This window comes from Triturus cristatus, chromosome 6, assembly GCF_964204655.1.
Source record: "Triturus cristatus chromosome 6, aTriCri1.1, whole genome shotgun sequence".
Classification (NCBI taxonomy): domain Eukaryota; kingdom Metazoa; phylum Chordata; class Amphibia; order Caudata; family Salamandridae; genus Triturus; species Triturus cristatus.
This window is the reverse complement of record NC_140589.1, coordinates 882663714-882681172: the sequence shown is the minus strand read 5'-3', so window position 1 is coordinate 882681172 and position 17459 is coordinate 882663714. Positions and strand designations below refer to the sequence as shown.

Below are 17459 nucleotides of genomic sequence, written 5' to 3'. Positions count from 1 at the left end.
CACAGACGTGGAACTGATGATGTTAATGCAGAATATTTAAGAAACTGAGGCTGATCTAAAACATTTCCTTGGACCTAGGACCATTTCCCCTGACTTTTAGGTCCTTCGTCCTCCTAAAGTCCTTTGTATAAGTTAGGAACACCTGACAGAACAGAATTTCAGGAGGTCAGGTGGGTTTACTTGTGTCTTCTGGTTGTGAGCAGTAAACGTGGCTAAAAAGGTTGATGGAATGGTGTTTTAAAACACACACACACACACACAACTTCTGGTCCTCTTAAGGACAAAAGTATGGGTAATCCTACATGGGGCCCGTGGCGCAATGGATAACGTGTCTGACTACGGATCAGAAGATTGTAGGTTCGACTCCTATCTGGCTCGAAAGGGTCATAGGTCCCTGTTTTATGGTATTCCTGTGGAATTCTTATTTACCTCAGACTTGTTGTAGGTTCAATATTCTCGAGCAGGACTCATCCAGCAGTCGTTCCATGGTAGGGCTGCAGTAATAGGACCACGGCTAGTTAAAAGTTTCCCATTTGCTGCTGGATTCTATGTGAAGGCCGTCATGTGGTGTGCTGCTTTTGTATTTCAACATGGGTCTCTGAGTCTCTAAACTAGGAAAAAATCTTGTTGAGAAAAGTGTGTGTGAGAGGGTCTGTGGGTGCAGGCAGGTGTGTGCACTTGAGTGCTGACCCATTTACATGTGTGAGAGGGACAAGCAAATTGCCTGTGGGATGTAGGCCTACAACTGGAACCAAGCAGCCAGGCAGAACCACAGGTAAGGAGAGAGGAAGGCAGTTCATTATTAGAGCAGGATCATGAGCATCTTGCCCTGCTCCCTTCTGCCCCGATCGGCCACGATCGGCCAAGACCTCTCTATTAGGGTGGAGGGTGAACATTTCTTGGACCTCAGAAACTGAGGGATGCAGCGCCGATATGTCCTCCAAGGGCCTAGAGGACCTGGTGCCCAATCATGCCTGGTGTTTTTCAGCTTACCCGACCAATCTGGTTGCAAGGCGGATTTTAACAGTACTGCTGAAAAGGGACTCCCAGACAGCCCTGAGGCCATCATTTGCATAGGCCCTCCCCTTCTCTTTCTCTTGCTTCCCACAAAGCAACGCATCGCTGGCAGCAGTATAGATTTGGGGGTTGTGAAGAATAATGACAGGGAGGCTGAAGAAGGGAAAGAAAAGTCCCAGAAGTCCTGCAGGCTTCCTTGCTAAATGCAGCTGGCCATAGAGTGCACCTTCATTACTGCGAGGTAAATACATTAAAAATGTTGAGGAGAGACAAATTGAAAAATAGATATTAGGAGGAAAGCACTGGAACCTGCTTTATTATTTCAATTAGTCTTGAAAACATAGAACATTTCTCTCCTGAAAGCTGGTAAAAATATGGAACGCTTCACGAATTTGCGTGTCATCCTTGCGCAGGGGCCATGCTAATCTTCTCTGTATCGTTCCAATTTTAGTATATGTGCCGCCGAAGCGAGCACACTTCATTGATGAACCTACAATGTTTATAAACTCTCTAAATCTACGGTCTCTAGACATAGGGTGGCCTGGCAGAGATGCTCGTATGGCCAGTAAGCATTCAAATCTGAGCCAATGGGCAAAAATGCATGAAGAGTAACAATCCATTATTCTTCACTGCATTTGTGGTCCAAGACTTCACCAATTGGAAGTATGTAGATTATGCCAGGGTTGCAAAGGCTCATGGTTCAGGCTACTGACAAGGAACATTGTGACATCATGCTGCCTGTGGAACAGTGATATTAAAGGTGAGACAGCTGCACAGTAGGTTAGGTGAAGGGCTCTGAGAGGTGAAAGGCAGCATGCTTGGGTCCCTGGACAAGGTGAGCCTATGACAAGGTGTCTGAATTTTCGCCTGTATTGTAATATTAAACACTTTATTGTTGTACCCGCCTGCTGATTAAGGAGTCCTCAAGATCAGCTCCACACAGACGTGGAACTGATGATGTTAATGCAGAATATTTAAGAAACTGAGGCTGATCTAAAACATTTCCTTGGACCTAGGACCATTTCCCCTGACTTTTAGGTCCTTCGTCCTCCTAAAGTCCTTTGTATAAGTTAGGAACACCTGACAGAACAGAATTTCAGGAGGTCAGGTGGGTTTACTTGTGTCTTCTGGTTGTGAGCAGTAAACGTGGCTAAAAAGGTTGATGGAATGGTGTTTTAAAACACACACACACACAACTTCTGGTCCTCTTAAGGACAAAAGTATGGGTAATCCTACATGGGGCCAGTGGCGCAATGGATAACGCGTCTGACTACGGATCAGAAGATTGTAGGTTCGACTCCTATCTGGCTCGAAAGGGTCATAGGTCCCTGTTTTATGGTATTCCTGTGGAATTCTTATTTACCTCAGACTTGTTGTAGGTTCAATATTCTCGAGCAGGACTCATCCAGCAGTCGTTCCATGGTAGGGCTGCAGTAATAGGACCACGGCTAGTTAAAAGTTTCCCATTTGCTGCTGGATTCTATGTGAAGGCCGTCATGTGGTGTGCTGCTTTTGTATTTCAACATGGGTCTCTGAGTCTCTAAACTAGGAAAAAATCTTGTTGAGAAAAGTGTGTGTGAGAGGGTCTGTGGGTGCAGGCAGGTGTGTGCACTTGAGTGCTGACCCATTTACATGTGTGAGAGGGACAAGCAAATTGCCTGTGGGATGTAGGCCTACAACTGGAACCAAGCAGCCAGGCAGAACCACAGGTAAGGAGAGAGGAAGGCAGTTCATTATTAGAGCAGGATCATGAGCATCTTGCCCTGCTCCCTTCTGCCCCGATCGGCCACGATCGGCCAAGACCTCTCTATTAGGGTGGAGGGTGAACATTTCTTGGACCTCAGAAACTGAGGGATGCAGCGCCGATATGTCCTCCAAGGGCCTAGAGGACCTGGTGCCCAATCATGCCTGGTGTTTTTCAGCTTACCCGACCAATCTGGTTGCAAGGCGGATTTTAACAGTACTGCTGAAAAGGGACTCCCAGACAGCCCTGAGGCCATCATTTGCATAGGCCCTCCCCTTCTCTTTCTCTTGCTTCCCACAAAGCAACGCATCGCTGGCAGCAGTATAGATTTGGGGGTTGTGAAGAATAATGACAGGGAGGCTGAAGAAGGGAAAGAAAAGTCCCAGAAGTCCTGCAGGCTTCCTTGCTAAATGCAGCTGGCCATAGAGTGCACCTTCATTACTGCGAGGTAAATACATTAAAAATGTTGAGGAGAGACAAATTGAAAAATAGATATTAGGAGGAAAGCACTGGAACCTGCTTTATTATTTCAATTAGTCTTGAAAACATAGAACATTTCTCTCCTGAAAGCTGGTAAAAATATGGAACGCTTCACGAATTTGCGTGTCATCCTTGCGCAGGGGCCATGCTAATCTTCTCTGTATCGTTCCAATTTTAGTATATGTGCCGCCGAAGCGAGCACACTTCATTGATGAACCTACAATGTTTATAAACTCTCTAAATCTACGGTCTCTAGACATAGGGTGGCCTGGCAGAGATGCTCGTATGGCCAGTAAGCATTCAAATCTGAGCCAATGGGCAAAAATGCATGAAGAGTAACAATCCATTATTCTTCACTGCATTTGTGGTCCAAGACTTCACCAATTGGAAGTATGTAGATTATGCCAGGGTTGCAAAGGCTCATGGTTCAGGCTACTGACAAGGAACATTGTGACATCATGCTGCCTGTGGAACAGTGATATTAAAGGTGAGACAGCTGCACAGTAGGTTAGGTGAAGGGCTCTGAGAGGTGAAAGGCAGCATGCATGGGTCCCTGGACAAGGTGAGCCTATGACAAGGTGTCTGAATTTTCGCCTGTATTGTAATATTAAACACTTTATTGTTGTACCCGCCTGCTGATTAAGGAGTCCTCAAGATCAGCTCCACACAGACGTGGAACTGATGATGTTAATGCAGAATATTTAAGAAACTGAGGCTGATCTAAAACATTTCCTTGGACCTAGGACCATTTCCCCTGACTTTTAGGTCCTTCGTCCTCCTAAAGTCCTTTGTATAAGTTAGGAACACCTGACAGAACAGAATTTCAGGAGGTCAGGTGGGTTTACTTGTGTCTTCTGGTTGTGAGCAGTAAACGTGGCTAAAAAGGTTGATGGAATGGTGTTTTAAAACACACACACACACACACAACTTCTGGTCCTCTTAAGGACAAAAGTATGGGTAATCCTACATGGGGCCAGTGGCGCAATGGATAACGCGTCTGACTACGGATCAGAAGATTGTAGGTTCGACTCCTATCTGGCTCGAAAGGGTCATAGGTCCCTGTTTTATGGTATTCCTGTGGAATTCTTATTTACCTCAGACTTGTTGTAGGTTCAATATTCTCGAGCAGGACTCATCCAGCAGTCGTTCCATGGTAGGGCTGCAGTAATAGGACCACGGCTAGTTAAAAGTTTCCCATTTGCTGCTGGATTCTATGTGAAGGCCGTCATGTGGTGTGCTGCTTTTGTATTTCAACATGGGTCTCTGAGTCTCTAAACTAGGAAAAAATCTTGTTGAGAAAAGTGTGTGTGAGAGGGTCTGTGGGTGCAGGCAGGTGTGTGCACTTGAGTGCTGACCCATTTACATGTGTGAGAGGGACAAGCAAATTGCCTGTGGGATGTAGGCCTACAACTGGAACCAAGCAGCCAGGCAGAACCACAGGTAAGGAGAGAGGAAGGCAGTTCATTATTAGAGCAGGATCATGAGCATCTTGCCCTGCTCCCTTCTGCCCCGATCGGCCACGATCGGCCAAGACCTCTCTATTAGGGTGGAGGGTGAACATTTCTTGGACCTCAGAAACTGAGGGATGCAGCGCCGATATGTCCTCCAAGGGCCTAGAGGACCTGGTGCCCAATCATGCCTGGTGTTTTTCAGCTTACCCGACCAATCTGGTTGCAAGGCGGATTTTAACAGTACTGCTGAAAAGGGACTCCCAGACAGCCCTGAGGCCATCATTTGCATAGGCCCTCCCCTTCTCTTTCTCTTGCTTCCCACAAAGCAACGCATCGCTGGCAGCAGTATAGATTTGGGGGTTGTGAAGAATAATGACAGGGAGGCTGAAGAAGGGAAAGAAAAGTCCCAGAAGTCCTGCAGGCTTCCTTGCTAAATGCAGCTGGCCATAGAGTGCACCTTCATTACTGCGAGGTAAATACATTAAAAATGTTGAGGAGAGACAAATTGAAAAATAGATATTAGGAGGAAAGCACTGGAACCTGCTTTATTATTTCAATTAGTCTTGAAAACATAGAACATTTCTCTCCTGAAAGCTGGTAAAAATATGGAACGCTTCACGAATTTGCGTGTCATCCTTGCGCAGGGGCCATGCTAATCTTCTCTGTATCGTTCCAATTTTAGTATATGTGCCGCCGAAGCGAGCACACTTCATTGATGAACCTACAATGTTTATAAACTCTCTAAATCTACGGTCTCTAGACATAGGGTGGCCTGGCAGAGATGCTCGTATGGCCAGTAAGCATTCAAATCTGAGCCAATGGGCAAAAATGCATGAAGAGTAACAATCCATTATTCTTCACTGCATTTGTGGTCCAAGACTTCACCAATTGGAAGTATGTAGATTATGCCAGGGTTGCAAAGGCTCATGGTTCAGGCTACTGACAAGGAACATTGTGACATCATGCTGCCTGTGGAACAGTGATATTAAAGGTGAGACAGCTGCACAGTAGGTTAGGTGAAGGGCTCTGAGAGGTGAAAGGCAGCATGCTTGGGTCCCTGGACAAGGTGAGCCTATGACAAGGTGTCTGAATTTTCGCCTGTATTGTAATATTAAACACTTTATTGTTGTACCCGCCTGCTGATTAAGGAGTCCTCAAGATCAGCTCCACACAGACGTGGAACTGATGATGTTAATGCAGAATATTTAAGAAACTGAGGCTGATCTAAAACATTTCCTTGGACCTAGGACCATTTCCCCTGACTTTTAGGTCCTTCGTCCTCCTAAAGTCCTTTGTATAAGTTAGGAACACCTGACAGAACAGAATTTCAGGAGGTCAGGTGGGTTTACTTGTGTCTTCTGGTTGTGAGCAGTAAACGTGGCTAAAAAGGTTGATGGAATGGTGTTTTAAAACACACACACACACAACTTCTGGTCCTCTTAAGGACAAAAGTATGGGTAATCCTACATGGGGCCAGTGGCGCAATGGATAACGCGTCTGACTACGGATCAGAAGATTGTAGGTTCGACTCCTATCTGGCTCGAAAGGGTCATAGGTCCCTGTTTTATGGTATTCCTGTGGAATTCTTATTTACCTCAGACTTGTTGTAGGTTCAATATTCTCGAGCAGGACTCATCCAGCAGTCGTTCCATGGTAGGGCTGCAGTAATAGGACCACGGCTAGTTAAAAGTTTCCCATTTGCTGCTGGATTCTATGTGAAGGCCGTCATGTGGTGTGCTGCTTTTGTATTTCAACATGGGTCTCTGAGTCTCTAAACTAGGAAAAAATCTTGTTGAGAAAAGTGTGTGTGAGAGGGTCTGTGGGTGCAGGCAGGTGTGTGCACTTGAGTGCTGACCCATTTACATGTGTGAGAGGGACAAGCAAATTGCCTGTGGGATGTAGGCCTACAACTGGAACCAAGCAGCCAGGCAGAACCACAGGTAAGGAGAGAGGAAGGCAGTTCATTATTAGAGCAGGATCATGAGCATCTTGCCCTGCTCCCTTCTGCCCCGATCGGCCACGATCGGCCAAGACCTCTCTATTAGGGTGGAGGGTGAACATTTCTTGGACCTCAGAAACTGAGGGATGCAGCGCCGATATGTCCTCCAAGGGCCTAGAGGACCTGGTGCCCAATCATGCCTGGTGTTTTTCAGCTTACCCGACCAATCTGGTTGCAAGGCGGATTTTAACAGTACTGCTGAAAAGGGACTCCCAGACAGCCCTGAGGCCATCATTTGCATAGGCCCTCCCCTTCTCTTTCTCTTGCTTCCCACAAAGCAACGCATCGCTGGCAGCAGTATAGATTTGGGGGTTGTGAAGAATAATGACAGGGAGGCTGAAGAAGGGAAAGAAAAGTCCCAGAAGTCCTGCAGGCTTCCTTGCTAAATGCAGCTGGCCATAGAGTGCACCTTCATTACTGCGAGGTAAATACATTAAAAATGTTGAGGAGAGACAAATTGAAAAATAGATATTAGGAGGAAAGCACTGGAACCTGCTTTATTATTTCAATTAGTCTTGAAAACATAGAACATTTCTCTCCTGAAAGCTGGTAAAAATATGGAACGCTTCACGAATTTGCGTGTCATCCTTGCGCAGGGGCCATGCTAATCTTCTCTGTATCGTTCCAATTTTAGTATATGTGCCGCCGAAGCGAGCACACTTCATTGATGAACCTACAATGTTTATAAACTCTCTAAATCTACGGTCTCTAGACATAGGGTGGCCTGGCAGAGATGCTCGTATGGCCAGTAAGCATTCAAATCTGAGCCAATGGGCAAAAATGCATGAAGAGTAACAATCCATTATTCTTCACTGCATTTGTGGTCCAAGACTTCACCAATTGGAAGTATGTAGATTATGCCAGGGTTGCAAAGGCTCATGGTTCAGGCTACTGACAAGGAACATTGTGACATCATGCTGCCTGTGGAACAGTGATATTAAAGGTGAGACAGCTGCACAGTAGGTTAGGTGAAGGGCTCTGAGAGGTGAAAGGCAGCATGCATGGGTCCCTGGACAAGGTGAGCCTATGACAAGGTGTCTGAATTTTCGCCTGTATTGTAATATTAAACACTTTATTGTTGTACCCGCCTGCTGATTAAGGAGTCCTCAAGATCAGCTCCACACAGACGTGGAACTGATGATGTTAATGCAGAATATTTAAGAAACTGAGGCTGATCTAAAACATTTCCTTGGACCTAGGACCATTTCCCCTGACTTTTAGGTCCTTCGTCCTCCTAAAGTCCTTTGTATAAGTTAGGAACACCTGACAGAACAGAATTTCAGGAGGTCAGGTGGGTTTACTTGTGTCTTCTGGTTGTGAGCAGTAAACGTGGCTAAAAAGGTTGATGGAATGGTGTTTTAAAACACACACACACACACACAACTTCTGGTCCTCTTAAGGACAAAAGTATGGGTAATCCTACATGGGGCCCGTGGCGCAATGGATAACGCGTCTGACTACGGATCAGAAGATTGTAGGTTCGACTCCTATCTGGCTCGAAAGGGTCATAGGTCCCTGTTTTATGGTATTCCTGTGGAATTCTTATTTACCTCAGACTTGTTGTAGGTTCAATATTCTCGAGCAGGACTCATCCAGCAGTCGTTCCATGGTAGGGCTGCAGTAATAGGACCACGGCTAGTTAAAAGTTTCCCATTTGCTGCTGGATTCTATGTGAAGGCCGTCATGTGGTGTGCTGCTTTTGTATTTCAACATGGGTCTCTGAGTCTCTAAACTAGGAAAAAATCTTGTTGAGAAAAGTGTGTGTGAGAGGGTCTGTGGGTGCAGGCAGGTGTGTGCACTTGAGTGCTGACCCATTTACATGTGTGAGAGGGACAAGCAAATTGCCTGTGGGATGTAGGCCTACAACTGGAACCAAGCAGCCAGGCAGAACCACAGGTAAGGAGAGAGGAAGGCAGTTCATTATTAGAGCAGGATCATGAGCATCTTGCCCTGCTCCCTTCTGCCCCGATCGGCCACGATCGGCCAAGACCTCTCTATTAGGGTGGAGGGTGAACATTTCTTGGACCTCAGAAACTGAGGGATGCAGCGCCGATATGTCCTCCAAGGGCCTAGAGGACCTGGTGCCCAATCATGCCTGGTGTTTTTCAGCTTACCCGACCAATCTGGTTGCAAGGCGGATTTTAACAGTACTGCTGAAAAGGGACTCCCAGACAGCCCTGAGGCCATCATTTGCATAGGCCCTCCCCTTCTCTTTCTCTTGCTTCCCACAAAGCAACGCATCGCTGGCAGCAGTATAGATTTGGGGGTTGTGAAGAATAATGACAGGGAGGCTGAAGAAGGGAAAGAAAAGTCCCAGAAGTCCTGCAGGCTTCCTTGCTAAATGCAGCTGGCCATAGAGTGCACCTTCATTACTGCGAGGTAAATACATTAAAAATGTTGAGGAGAGACAAATTGAAAAATAGATATTAGGAGGAAAGCACTGGAACCTGCTTTATTATTTCAATTAGTCTTGAAAACATAGAACATTTCTCTCCTGAAAGCTGGTAAAAATATGGAACGCTTCACGAATTTGCGTGTCATCCTTGCGCAGGGGCCATGCTAATCTTCTCTGTATCGTTCCAATTTTAGTATATGTGCCGCCGAAGCGAGCACACTTCATTGATGAACCTACAATGTTTATAAACTCTCTAAATCTACGGTCTCTAGACATAGGGTGGCCTGGCAGAGATGCTCGTATGGCCAGTAAGCATTCAAATCTGAGCCAATGGGCAAAAATGCATGAAGAGTAACAATCCATTATTCTTCACTGCATTTGTGGTCCAAGACTTCACCAATTGGAAGTATGTAGATTATGCCAGGGTTGCAAAGGCTCATGGTTCAGGCTACTGACAAGGAACATTGTGACATCATGCTGCCTGTGGAACAGTGATATTAAAGGTGAGACAGCTGCACAGTAGGTTAGGTGAAGGGCTCTGAGAGGTGAAAGGCAGCATGCTTGGGTCCCTGGACAAGGTGAGCCTATGACAAGGTGTCTGAATTTTCGCCTGTATTGTAATATTAAACACTTTATTGTTGTACCCGCCTGCTGATTAAGGAGTCCTCAAGATCAGCTCCACACAGACGTGGAACTGATGATGTTAATGCAGAATATTTAAGAAACTGAGGCTGATCTAAAACATTTCCTTGGACCTAGGACCATTTCCCCTGACTTTTAGGTCCTTCGTCCTCCTAAAGTCCTTTGTATAAGTTAGGAACACCTGACAGAACAGAATTTCAGGAGGTCAGGTGGGTTTACTTGTGTCTTCTGGTTGTGAGCAGTAAACGTGGCTAAAAAGGTTGATGGAATGGTGTTTTAAAACACACACACACACAACTTCTGGTCCTCTTAAGGACAAAAGTATGGGTAATCCTACATGGGGCCAGTGGCGCAATGGATAACGCGTCTGACTACGGATCAGAAGATTGTAGGTTCGACTCCTATCTGGCTCGAAAGGGTCATAGGTCCCTGTTTTATGGTATTCCTGTGGAATTCTTATTTACCTCAGACTTGTTGTAGGTTCAATATTCTCGAGCAGGACTCATCCAGCAGTCGTTCCATGGTAGGGCTGCAGTAATAGGACCACGGCTAGTTAAAAGTTTCCCATTTGCTGCTGGATTCTATGTGAAGGCCGTCATGTGGTGTGCTGCTTTTGTATTTCAACATGGGTCTCTGAGTCTCTAAACTAGGAAAAAATCTTGTTGAGAAAAGTGTGTGTGAGAGGGTCTGTGGGTGCAGGCAGGTGTGTGCACTTGAGTGCTGACCCATTTACATGTGTGAGAGGGACAAGCAAATTGCCTGTGGGATGTAGGCCTACAACTGGAACCAAGCAGCCAGGCAGAACCACAGGTAAGGAGAGAGGAAGGCAGTTCATTATTAGAGCAGGATCATGAGCATCTTGCCCTGCTCCCTTCTGCCCCGATCGGCCACGATCGGCCAAGACCTCTCTATTAGGGTGGAGGGTGAACATTTCTTGGACCTCAGAAACTGAGGGATGCAGCGCCGATATGTCCTCCAAGGGCCTAGAGGACCTGGTGCCCAATCATGCCTGGTGTTTTTCAGCTTACCCGACCAATCTGGTTGCAAGGCGGATTTTAACAGTACTGCTGAAAAGGGACTCCCAGACAGCCCTGAGGCCATCATTTGCATAGGCCCTCCCCTTCTCTTTCTCTTGCTTCCCACAAAGCAACGCATCGCTGGCAGCAGTATAGATTTGGGGGTTGTGAAGAATAATGACAGGGAGGCTGAAGAAGGGAAAGAAAAGTCCCAGAAGTCCTGCAGGCTTCCTTGCTAAATGCAGCTGGCCATAGAGTGCACCTTCATTACTGCGAGGTAAATACATTAAAAATGTTGAGGAGAGACAAATTGAAAAATAGATATTAGGAGGAAAGCACTGGAACCTGCTTTATTATTTCAATTAGTCTTGAAAACATAGAACATTTCTCTCCTGAAAGCTGGTAAAAATATGGAACGCTTCACGAATTTGCGTGTCATCCTTGCGCAGGGGCCATGCTAATCTTCTCTGTATCGTTCCAATTTTAGTATATGTGCCGCCGAAGCGAGCACACTTCATTGATGAACCTACAATGTTTATAAACTCTCTAAATCTACGGTCTCTAGACATAGGGTGGCCTGGCAGAGATGCTCGTATGGCCAGTAAGCATTCAAATCTGAGCCAATGGGCAAAAATGCATGAAGAGTAACAATCCATTATTCTTCACTGCATTTGTGGTCCAAGACTTCACCAATTGGAAGTATGTAGATTATGCCAGGGTTGCAAAGGCTCATGGTTCAGGCTACTGACAAGGAACATTGTGACATCATGCTGCCTGTGGAACAGTGATATTAAAGGTGAGACAGCTGCACAGTAGGTTAGGTGAAGGGCTCTGAGAGGTGAAAGGCAGCATGCATGGGTCCCTGGACAAGGTGAGCCTATGACAAGGTGTCTGAATTTTCGCCTGTATTGTAATATTAAACACTTTATTGTTGTACCCGCCTGCTGATTAAGGAGTCCTCAAGATCAGCTCCACACAGACGTGGAACTGATGATGTTAATGCAGAATATTTAAGAAACTGAGGCTGATCTAAAACATTTCCTTGGACCTAGGACCATTTCCCCTGACTTTTAGGTCCTTCGTCCTCCTAAAGTCCTTTGTATAAGTTAGGAACACCTGACAGAACAGAATTTCAGGAGGTCAGGTGGGTTTACTTGTGTCTTCTGGTTGTGAGCAGTAAACGTGGCTAAAAAGGTTGATGGAATGGTGTTTTAAAACACACACACACACACACAACTTCTGGTCCTCTTAAGGACAAAAGTATGGGTAATCCTACATGGGGCCAGTGGCGCAATGGATAACGCGTCTGACTACGGATCAGAAGATTGTAGGTTCGACTCCTATCTGGCTCGAAAGGGTCATAGGTCCCTGTTTTATGGTATTCCTGTGGAATTCTTATTTACCTCAGACTTGTTGTAGGTTCAATATTCTCGAGCAGGACTCATCCAGCAGTCGTTCCATGGTAGGGCTGCAGTAATAGGACCACGGCTAGTTAAAAGTTTCCCATTTGCTGCTGGATTCTATGTGAAGGCCGTCATGTGGTGTGCTGCTTTTGTATTTCAACATGGGTCTCTGAGTCTCTAAACTAGGAAAAAATCTTGTTGAGAAAAGTGTGTGTGAGAGGGTCTGTGGGTGCAGGCACGTGTGTGCACTTGAGTGCTGACCCATTTACATGTGTGAGAGGGACAAGCAAATTGCCTGTGGGATGTAGGCCTACAACTGGAACCAAGCAGCCAGGCAGAACCACAGGTAAGGAGAGAGGAAGGCAGTTCATTATTAGAGCAGGATCATGAGCATCTTGCCCTGCTCCCTTCTGCCCCGATCGGCCACGATCGGCCAAGACCTCTCTATTAGGGTGGAGGGTGAACATTTCTTGGACCTCAGAAACTGAGGGATGCAGCGCCGATATGTCCTCCAAGGGCCTAGAGGACCTGGTGCCCAATCATGCCTGGTGTTTTTCAGCTTACCCGACCAATCTGGTTGCAAGGCGGATTTTAACAGTACTGCTGAAAAGGGACTCCCAGACAGCCCTGAGGCCATCATTTGCATAGGCCCTCCCCTTCTCTTTCTCTTGCTTCCCACAAAGCAACGCATCGCTGGCAGCAGTATAGATTTGGGGGTTGTGAAGAATAATGACAGGGAGGCTGAAGAAGGGAAAGAAAAGTCCCAGAAGTCCTGCAGGCTTCCTTGCTAAATGCAGCTGGCCATAGAGTGCACCTTCATTACTGCGAGGTAAATACATTAAAAATGTTGAGGAGAGACAAATTGAAAAATAGATATTAGGAGGAAAGCACTGGAACCTGCTTTATTATTTCAATTAGTCTTGAAAACATAGAACATTTCTCTCCTGAAAGCTGGTAAAAATATGGAACGCTTCACGAATTTGCGTGTCATCCTTGCGCAGGGGCCATGCTAATCTTCTCTGTATCGTTCCAATTTTAGTATATGTGCCGCCGAAGCGAGCACACTTCATTGATGAACCTACAATGTTTATAAACTCTCTAAATCTACGGTCTCTAGACATAGGGTGGCCTGGCAGAGATGCTCGTATGGCCAGTAAGCATTCAAATCTGAGCCAATGGGCAAAAATGCATGAAGAGTAACAATCCATTATTCTTCACTGCATTTGTGGTCCAAGACTTCACCAATTGGAAGTATGTAGATTATGCCAGGGTTGCAAAGGCTCATGGTTCAGGCTACTGACAAGGAACATTGTGACATCATGCTGCCTGTGGAACAGTGATATTAAAGGTGAGACAGCTGCACAGTAGGTTAGGTGAAGGGCTCTGAGAGGTGAAAGGCAGCATGCTTGGGTCCCTGGACAAGGTGAGCCTATGACAAGGTGTCTGAATTTTCGCCTGTATTGTAATATTAAACACTTTATTGTTGTACCCGCCTGCTGATTAAGGAGTCCTCAAGATCAGCTCCACACAGACGTGGAACTGATGATGTTAATGCAGAATATTTAAGAAACTGAGGCTGATCTAAAACATTTCCTTGGACCTAGGACCATTTCCCCTGACTTTTAGGTCCTTCGTCCTCCTAAAGTCCTTTGTATAAGTTAGGAACACCTGACAGAACAGAATTTCAGGAGGTCAGGTGGGTTTACTTGTGTCTTCTGGTTGTGAGCAGTAAACGTGGCTAAAAAGGTTGATGGAATGGTGTTTTAAAACACACACACACACAACTTCTGGTCCTCTTAAGGACAAAAGTATGGGTAATCCTACATGGGGCCAGTGGCGCAATGGATAACGCGTCTGACTACGGATCAGAAGATTGTAGGTTCGACTCCTATCTGGCTCGAAAGGGTCATAGGTCCCTGTTTTATGGTATTCCTGTGGAATTCTTATTTACCTCAGACTTGTTGTAGGTTCAATATTCTCGAGCAGGACTCATCCAGCAGTCGTTCCATGGTAGGGCTGCAGTAATAGGACCACGGCTAGTTAAAAGTTTCCCATTTGCTGCTGGATTCTATGTGAAGGCCGTCATGTGGTGTGCTGCTTTTGTATTTCAACATGGGTCTCTGAGTCTCTAAACTAGGAAAAAATCTTGTTGAGAAAAGTGTGTGTGAGAGGGTCTGTGGGTGCAGGCAGGTGTGTGCACTTGAGTGCTGACCCATTTACATGTGTGAGAGGGACAAGCAAATTGCCTGTGGGATGTAGGCCTACAACTGGAACCAAGCAGCCAGGCAGAACCACAGGTAAGGAGAGAGGAAGGCAGTTCATTATTAGAGCAGGATCATGAGCATCTTGCCCTGCTCCCTTCTGCCCCGATCGGCCACGATCGGCCAAGACCTCTCTATTAGGGTGGAGGGTGAACATTTCTTGGACCTCAGAAACTGAGGGATGCAGCGCCGATATGTCCTCCAAGGGCCTAGAGGACCTGGTGCCCAATCATGCCTGGTGTTTTTCAGCTTACCCGACCAATCTGGTTGCAAGGCGGATTTTAACAGTACTGCTGAAAAGGGACTCCCAGACAGCCCTGAGGCCATCATTTGCATAGGCCCTCCCCTTCTCTTTCTCTTGCTTCCCACAAAGCAACGCATCGCTGGCAGCAGTATAGATTTGGGGGTTGTGAAGAATAATGACAGGGAGGCTGAAGAAGGGAAAGAAAAGTCCCAGAAGTCCTGCAGGCTTCCTTGCTAAATGCAGCTGGCCATAGAGTGCACCTTCATTACTGCGAGGTAAATACATTAAAAATGTTGAGGAGAGACAAATTGAAAAATAGATATTAGGAGGAAAGCACTGGAACCTGCTTTATTATTTCAATTAGTCTTGAAAACATAGAACATTTCTCTCCTGAAAGCTGGTAAAAATATGGAACGCTTCACGAATTTGCGTGTCATCCTTGCGCAGGGGCCATGCTAATCTTCTCTGTATCGTTCCAATTTTAGTATATGTGCCGCCGAAGCGAGCACACTTCATTGATGAACCTACAATGTTTATAAACTCTCTAAATCTACGGTCTCTAGACATAGGGTGGCCTGGCAGAGATGCTCGTATGGCCAGTAAGCATTCAAATCTGAGCCAATGGGCAAAAATGCATGAAGAGTAACAATCCATTATTCTTCACTGCATTTGTGGTCCAAGACTTCACCAATTGGAAGTATGTAGATTATGCCAGGGTTGCAAAGGCTCATGGTTCAGGCTACTGACAAGGAACATTGTGACATCATGCTGCCTGTGGAACAGTGATATTAAAGGTGAGACAGCTGCACAGTAGGTTAGGTGAAGGGCTCTGAGAGGTGAAAGGCAGCATGCATGGGTCCCTGGACAAGGTGAGCCTATGACAAGGTGTCTGAATTTTCGCCTGTATTGTAATATTAAACACTTTATTGTTGTACCCGCCTGCTGATTAAGGAGTCCTCAAGATCAGCTCCACACAGACGTGGAACTGATGATGTTAATGCAGAATATTTAAGAAACTGAGGCTGATCTAAAACATTTCCTTGGACCTAGGACCATTTCCCCTGACTTTTAGGTCCTTCGTCCTCCTAAAGTCCTTTGTATAAGTTAGGAACACCTGACAGAACAGAATTTCAGGAGGTCAGGTGGGTTTACTTGTGTCTTCTGGTTGTGAGCAGTAAACGTGGCTAAAAAGGTTGATGGAATGGTGTTTTAAAACACACACACACACACACAACTTCTGGTCCTCTTAAGGACAAAAGTATGGGTAATCCTACATGGGGCCAGTGGCGCAATGGATAACGCGTCTGACTACGGATCAGAAGATTGTAGGTTCGACTCCTATCTGGCTCGAAAGGGTCATAGGTCCCTGTTTTATGGTATTCCTGTGGAATTCTTATTTACCTCAGACTTGTTGTAGGTTCAATATTCTCGAGCAGGACTCATCCAGCAGTCGTTCCATGGTAGGGCTGCAGTAATAGGACCACGGCTAGTTAAAAGTTTCCCATTTGCTGCTGGATTCTATGTGAAGGCCGTCATGTGGTGTGCTGCTTTTGTATTTCAACATGGGTCTCTGAGTCTCTAAACTAGGAAAAAATCTTGTTGAGAAAAGTGTGTGTGAGAGGGTCTGTGGGTGCAGGCAGGTGTGTGCACTTGAGTGCTGACCCATTTACATGTGTGAGAGGGACAAGCAAATTGCCTGTGGGATGTAGGCCTACAACTGGAACCAAGCAGCCAGGCAGAACCACAGGTAAGGAGAGAGGAAGGCAGTTCATTATTAGAGCAGGATCATGAGCATCTTGCCCTGCTCCCTTCTGCCCCGATCGGCCACGATCGGCCAAGACCTCTCTATTAGGGTGGAGGGTGAACATTTCTTGGACCTCAGAAACTGAGGGATGCAGCGCCGATATGTCCTCCAAGGGCCTAGAGGACCTGGTGCCCAATCATGCCTGGTGTTTTTCAGCTTACCCGACCAATCTGGTTGCAAGGCGGATTTTAACAGTACTGCTGAAAAGGGACTCCCAGACAGCCCTGAGGCCATCATTTGCATAGGCCCTCCCCTTCTCTTTCTCTTGCTTCCCACAAAGCAACGCATCGCTGGCAGCAGTATAGATTTGGGGGTTGTGAAGAATAATGACAGGGAGGCTGAAGAAGGGAAAGAAAAGTCCCAGAAGTCCTGCAGGCTTCCTTGCTAAATGCAGCTGGCCATAGAGTGCACCTTCATTACTGCGAGGTAAATACATTAAAAATGTTGAGGAGAGACAAATTGAAAAATAGATATTAGGAGGAAAGCACTGGAACCTGCTTTATTATTTCAATTAGTCTTGAAAACATAGAACATTTCTCTCCTGAAAGCTGGTAAAAATATGGAACGCTTCACGAATTTGCGTGTCATCCTTGCGCAGGGGCCATGCTAATCTTCTCTGTATCGTTCCAATTTTAGTATATGTGCCGCCGAAGCGAGCACACTTCATTGATGAACCTACAATGTTTATAAACTCTCTAAATCTACGGTCTCTAGACATAGGGTGGCCTGGCAGAGATGCTCGTATGGCCAGTAAGCATTCAAATCTGAGCCAATGGGCAAAAATGCATGAAGAGTAACAATCCATTATTCTTCACTGCATTTGTGGTCCAAGACTTCACCAATTGGAAGTATGTAGATTATGCCAGGGTTGCAAAGGCTCATGGTTCAGGCTACTGACAAGGAACATTGTGACATCATGCTGCCTGTGGAACAGTGATATTAAAGGTGAGACAGCTGCACAGTAGGTTAGGTGAAGGGCTCTGAGAGGTGAAAGGCAGCATGC

The 17459-nt window shown here is 46.1% G+C and overlaps 16 non-coding genes across 16 annotated transcripts; 7 read left to right on the top strand and 9 right to left on the bottom strand.

The window, feature by feature from the left end:
• Positions 1-1385: 1385 nt before the first annotated feature.
• On the bottom strand, positions 1386-1492 carry LOC146818750 (U6 spliceosomal RNA). The gene has a single exon (XR_014963711.1). It is a non-coding gene; the product is annotated as a U6 spliceosomal RNA (small nuclear RNA).
• Positions 1493-2256: 764 nt separating this feature from the next.
• TRNAR-ACG (transfer RNA arginine (anticodon ACG)) lies at positions 2257-2329 on the top strand. The gene has a single exon. It is a non-coding gene; the product is annotated as a tRNA-Arg (tRNA).
• Positions 2330-3336: 1007 nt separating this feature from the next.
• On the bottom strand, positions 3337-3443 carry LOC146818748 (U6 spliceosomal RNA). The gene has a single exon (XR_014963710.1). It is a non-coding gene; the product is annotated as a U6 spliceosomal RNA (small nuclear RNA).
• A 768-nt stretch (positions 3444-4211) lies between these two features.
• Positions 4212-4284, top strand: TRNAR-ACG (transfer RNA arginine (anticodon ACG)). Its single transcript has one exon. It is a non-coding gene; the product is annotated as a tRNA-Arg (tRNA).
• A 1007-nt stretch (positions 4285-5291) lies between these two features.
• On the bottom strand, positions 5292-5398 carry LOC146818746 (U6 spliceosomal RNA). The gene has a single exon (XR_014963709.1). It is a non-coding gene; the product is annotated as a U6 spliceosomal RNA (small nuclear RNA).
• A 764-nt stretch (positions 5399-6162) lies between these two features.
• TRNAR-ACG (transfer RNA arginine (anticodon ACG)) lies at positions 6163-6235 on the top strand. Its single transcript has one exon. It is a non-coding gene; the product is annotated as a tRNA-Arg (tRNA).
• Positions 6236-7242: 1007 nt separating this feature from the next.
• LOC146818744 (U6 spliceosomal RNA) lies at positions 7243-7349 on the bottom strand. The gene has a single exon (XR_014963708.1). It is a non-coding gene; the product is annotated as a U6 spliceosomal RNA (small nuclear RNA).
• Positions 7350-9197: 1848 nt separating this feature from the next.
• Positions 9198-9304, bottom strand: LOC146818743 (U6 spliceosomal RNA). The gene has a single exon (XR_014963707.1). It is a non-coding gene; the product is annotated as a U6 spliceosomal RNA (small nuclear RNA).
• Positions 9305-10068: 764 nt separating this feature from the next.
• TRNAR-ACG (transfer RNA arginine (anticodon ACG)) lies at positions 10069-10141 on the top strand. Its single transcript has one exon. It is a non-coding gene; the product is annotated as a tRNA-Arg (tRNA).
• Positions 10142-11148: 1007 nt separating this feature from the next.
• LOC146818741 (U6 spliceosomal RNA) lies at positions 11149-11255 on the bottom strand. Its single transcript, XR_014963705.1, has one exon. It is a non-coding gene; the product is annotated as a U6 spliceosomal RNA (small nuclear RNA).
• A 768-nt stretch (positions 11256-12023) lies between these two features.
• Positions 12024-12096, top strand: TRNAR-ACG (transfer RNA arginine (anticodon ACG)). The gene has a single exon. It is a non-coding gene; the product is annotated as a tRNA-Arg (tRNA).
• Positions 12097-13103: 1007 nt separating this feature from the next.
• Positions 13104-13210, bottom strand: LOC146818739 (U6 spliceosomal RNA). Its single transcript, XR_014963704.1, has one exon. It is a non-coding gene; the product is annotated as a U6 spliceosomal RNA (small nuclear RNA).
• A 764-nt stretch (positions 13211-13974) lies between these two features.
• On the top strand, positions 13975-14047 carry TRNAR-ACG (transfer RNA arginine (anticodon ACG)). The gene has a single exon. It is a non-coding gene; the product is annotated as a tRNA-Arg (tRNA).
• Positions 14048-15054: 1007 nt separating this feature from the next.
• LOC146818737 (U6 spliceosomal RNA) lies at positions 15055-15161 on the bottom strand. Its single transcript, XR_014963703.1, has one exon. It is a non-coding gene; the product is annotated as a U6 spliceosomal RNA (small nuclear RNA).
• Positions 15162-15929: 768 nt separating this feature from the next.
• TRNAR-ACG (transfer RNA arginine (anticodon ACG)) lies at positions 15930-16002 on the top strand. The gene has a single exon. It is a non-coding gene; the product is annotated as a tRNA-Arg (tRNA).
• A 1007-nt stretch (positions 16003-17009) lies between these two features.
• LOC146818735 (U6 spliceosomal RNA) lies at positions 17010-17116 on the bottom strand. The gene has a single exon (XR_014963702.1). It is a non-coding gene; the product is annotated as a U6 spliceosomal RNA (small nuclear RNA).
• Positions 17117-17459: the final 343 nt, after the last annotated feature.